This window comes from Myotis davidii, unplaced genomic scaffold, assembly GCF_000327345.1.
Source record: "Myotis davidii unplaced genomic scaffold, ASM32734v1 scaffold6, whole genome shotgun sequence".
In the NCBI taxonomy this organism is placed as follows: domain Eukaryota; kingdom Metazoa; phylum Chordata; class Mammalia; order Chiroptera; family Vespertilionidae; genus Myotis; species Myotis davidii.
The window spans coordinates 3779852-3784706 of NW_006383011.1; the positions used below are offsets into that span (position 1 = coordinate 3779852).

Genomic DNA, 4855 nt, shown 5'->3' on the forward strand with positions numbered 1-4855 from the left:
CCTGTGACTGTCAGTGGCTGCAGCAGCGGGGTGATGGGGCTGATGCCTTCCCCTGATCAGCCTGGTCACCTCCCACAAAGGGAGGACAGACTGCGGCTTAAGCCTGCTCCCCATGGGGAGCAGGGATCAGGCCTAAGCCATCAGTAGGACATCCCCTGAGGGCTCCCAGTATGTGAGAGGGGGCAGGCTGGGCTGACGGACACCCCCCCCGCCGCCGTGCATGAATTTCGTGCACCAGGCCCCTAGTGTTAATATAAAAATGTAGGGTTAAATATGTAAGGACAACCATTAGCAATATTAAAGACGGGAATCAAAGCACCAGATAGGAGAGAAAAGGAATAATAAAAATTTTACCATCTAGCAAAAATCAGGAAAGGAAAAATATGCAAACAAGAAAACATAAAAAGTTGGAACTAAAATATGAAAGGCATACCATGTCCTTCTTCATTACTCATCTGGAATTCATCTTTCCTCTCTCACACCCCATGTTTGTGTGGTTGCTTTTTCCTTGGAAATAACTCTTGCGTCTGGCTCTTTTCATTCCAACTACCACCCCTCTTATTCCCTTGGTCCTGTACTAATGCAGTAGCTCTAGCACAATGTATCCTACCTTGGCCTCACCACAGCAACTAGAGCAGTCATCATAAACATACTATTACACCCCTGCTCAAAAGGGCTCCCCATTCCTTACCATATACCCTTCTTATCTGATTTTCAAGACCTTCTATAATCTGACCCCAGCTAGCTGTGTTTATCAATTCTAAAATATATTTTTAAAAATAAAAAGAACATTTAAAATATCTCTGAAATCAGAGTGCATCTTATTATTGATGGCGATCATGACATCAAAGATTTGATAAAATATGGTTCTTTTCTCAGTCCTTGCTTGTCTACAGGACACCTCTTTCTAGAAAACAGAACTTCTCATGTTGCTGTGCTATGATTCTTTCACAGCTCCAAACTTTTATTCAGACATTTTCCTCTGCCTGAGTATTTCTTTCCCACAGCCTCCCTTCCTAAATGAGCCCATCTTTGTTCACTATCTCAGCTGGAATCAACCTTCCCTTTGAATTCTCTGGGTTGTTTTTTTTTTTTGGGGGGGGGGCATGTTATAATTCTAGCAACTCTTATCACATAGTTTCTTTCAGTTTAAATACTTGTGTACATATTTGGTCTGTACACAGGACTGCTAGAATCCTGCAAATCCTTGACAAGGCAGCTAAAATTGTGACATTTTCTGAAAGTCTATAGGTTTGTTTTGCTAATGCAATCCAGGACATTTGTTTCTTTAAAAATCTGTGAGTCAGTAAGTGCTGTGCTCTGAACTGCCCTCTAGAGGTAGAACATCATCAGTGAGTCAGAGGCCAGAAAACCATGGATTCAGCAAGAGATAAGATGCCCAGCTGGGATGGGGAGCTGCTAGAGGGGCTGCTCTATGGGCAGGACTCACTGATTGGCCCTGTTCCTGGGAGTAGCCATTGCAAAGGTCAAGCTCTGAAAAAACATGTTGCTTAGAGATTGCCAGCCTCTCCACCACCCTGTGTTTCATCATGATGTCTTGAGAGGGTGGGGCCGAGTGACAGACTCTTAGTTTTTCAATTTACCCTTCCCTCAGGAAGTCCAGATGAGACTGCAAGTCTAAGAACCCTGAGTTACCTCAACTGGCACCAACAGGGAAACACTGAATGTAACCCAGCCCTGTTGGTGGGCGTAGCCTGGAAAGAGGACTGACTACATGTGCACGTCATCTCTCTCACTAGTCATTTTGAATTCTCCCAAGTTATATGCATAAATCTTTGCTGCAATACATTTATAGGGATTTCTCCCAGTAGACTTTTATGGCCACAGAAGATAAAAATTTGTTCAAATATTTTCTTGTTATTGCCATGATATTCTGTGGCTAAATTTTAAATGACTTGTGAAATTTCCTGCTCATTTATCCTCCCTAAGGCTAATGCCATTTTCAGTAAGGTTGTCCCAGTTAACCAACTTTCCGTGGGCAATCTCTCCAGCCTCAGTTTCTACCAGCTGAGGGGTTAGATTCGAGAAGCTTGAAGTCCCTGCCAGCTTCAACATTCTAATATCTGCTCAGGACTCTTCATAACCCACCTCCCAGGTTATTTAATGAGTTTGAAGCTCATTTTTCTCTGAGGCAAAGTGTGATCTGGGCATGTCCCTTGAAAGCCTTCCATAGGATATGACTGCTCTCCATGACTTCACACCAGAAGGCCTTGAGTAAAGATCACTATTGAGCTGATTTTGCCAGAAGAAACAGTTTTGTTTTAAGAATGTTTTCCTTCCCTGGTCGATGTGGCTCAGTTGGTTGAATGTGGTCCCATGCACTAAGAGGTTGCTGGTTTGATTCCGGTCAGGGCACATGCTAGGGTTGCAGGCTCAATGAATGTTTCTCTCTTGTTGATGTTTTTCTCTCTCCCTGGCCCTTCTTCTCTCTCTAAAAAAATCAATGAAAACATAAAAAAAAGTGTTTCCTCACTTAAAAAGTCTTAAGTGGTTATTACAGACAATGTATACAATATAGAAAACTATAAAGAAGGAAATAAGAATCACTTAAACTCTGACCTCTCATTATTAATACTATGGCATGTACCCTTACAATAATTTTTCTTTCCATGTATAATCACATGATTTTAAAATGTTTGATAGAAAATCGGAACCATACTTTTCAAACTGAGTTAATATCCTGGGTGCTGGTTATATGACTGTGTTCATTATGTGAAAATACAATGAACTATACACTCATGATAAGTGTACTATTTTGTATGCATGATGTACTTCAATAAAACATTTAAATAAACATTTTATATGAATAAACTGAATTAGACACAGGAAGATCCATCTCTGTTAAGACTAGTGGTTCTTTTTGAGGTCTACCAGATTTAGCAAATAAAAATGCAGGATGCCCAGTTAAAGTTGAATTTCACATAAACAACAAATTATTTTTTAGTATAAGTATGTCCCATGTAATATTTGGGACATGTTTATACTAAAACAGTGTTCATTGCTTATCTGGAAGTCAAATATACTGACCATCCTGAATTTTATCTGGCAACCCTAGTCTTAAATCTTCTAAATATGTATATTTTATTTAATGAGAAAGTAAAAACGGATATGTATTGAATGGTATATATTCAGGACATATAGTCTTAGAAGGAAATATTAAAATGTGTAAGTAAAGTGTAGGAGACAGAACTGAGAAAATAAGTGCTCTAGTTTTTTATTTTCTTTATTCCGCCTTCATTTCATACCTCTCTTCTGTTGTTTTTGATTTCTCATTCCCACATTCATGTCAATAAAAAGAAGACAAATAAGCCAAAGAAATAAGATAGTGTCAAAATAATTTACGCTTTCATTGATTGAGTTTGAATTTGCAGCTCTGTTGCTGCCGTTTCTGAAAATTTCATTTCTGATTTGTCTGTGTTCTTGTTTCCTATTTATTAGTAAAAATATAACTGTTTTCTATTTCACTCTTTTTCAGAACTCTGTAACCTTTGCCCAGATGGAAGTTGAACCCTTCGCAGTATAATCAGTGTGTTTTTTTTTTTTTAAGGCTAAACTTGAAAAATCTATTTATTGATTTCAAACAGGTCATTTTCCACTTTTCTCTTTCCAACAGTGTTAACTCATATGTTCCTGGTACATTTCAACTATGGTTCTTACAATTGGTAGCTTTTTTTTAATTAAATATATTTTATTGATTTTTTACAGAGAGGAAGGGAGAGAGATAGAGAGATAGAAACATCGATGAGAGAGAAACATCGATCAGCTGCCTCCTGCACATCCCCCACTGGGGATGCGCCCGCAACCCAGGTACATGCCCTTGACCGGAATCGAACCTGGGACCCTTCAGTCCGCAAGCTGATGCTCTATCCACTGAGCCAAACCGGTTTCGGCCAATTGGTAGCTTTGAACCAAGTTTTCAGAATCCATCTCACTTCCTTTTCTATGCTTCTCGCTCTTAAAGGTGAGGAAATTCCAATACAAATTATTTAGAACAACTAGACTCTGTCAGTTAAATGGAATCAAGTCCCAAAGGTTTTATGCTTTAACACATTTCCATTATATATGGGTGGTAATAAAGTGAAATTATTTCCTGCTTCCCCAAAGGCTTCCAGGTCATAATTTTGAACACCCAGAGTGTTACCACTTTAGAGTAAAATTCTCAAATCAAAAAGCATTTAAACAGTAAGTACATCTCCTAAAATACTTGAGAAGAGGATGAAGGAGAAAAAGAAGGAAACTGCATATCATAAGGTATCTCAACAAACCACATTTGGAACCATTGCTTTAACTTTCTTTTAGAAAGTTAGTGGTTTCTCTGCAATATTGCCATCTAATGTATATTTCTGCTTGAATCACTTCACTAATTGTTGATCCAGTGATTTCTAAATGATTCCAGACAACAACTTTTACTAATTATTTTTCACATAGGTGATTGAATTGACTGGTTATCTTTCTTGTTGTCATGGAGACTAAACCTTTTAAAAATTATATACTAGTACATAATTTATATATATTACTCCTGTGTTAATAACTTTTACTATTAGCTGTTACCTTCACTAAAGAGGGGAGGCAGAATGATAAAGGTCTAATACATATGTGCACAGGAGAATTTAAAAATGCACAAAGACACATTAGCATGAAAGCATCACAAATTATGCAAAAGAAAGCATTATAAAACCATATTGGTATAGATACATAAATCAAATAGCTCTGAATTTTTCAGTAAACTTCTTTCATAAGCAAAACCACAATGAGATATCACCTGACACCTGTCAGAATGGCTATCATCAATAAGTCAACAAGTGTTGGCGAGGATGTGCACTATTGATGGGAA

General features: G+C 38.1%; 1 long non-coding RNA gene across 1 annotated transcript in view; it reads left to right on the forward strand.

Moving 5' to 3' along the window:
• Nucleotides 1-1746, forward strand: part of LOC102757974 — a 26845-nt gene extending 25099 nt beyond the window's left edge. Inside the window, exon 3 of the long non-coding RNA XR_436455.2 lies at nt 1616-1746. This is a non-coding gene — a long non-coding RNA (uncharacterized LOC102757974). The remainder of the gene's footprint in view (nt 1-1615) is intronic.
• The last annotated feature ends 3109 nt before the right edge of the window (nt 1747-4855 follow it).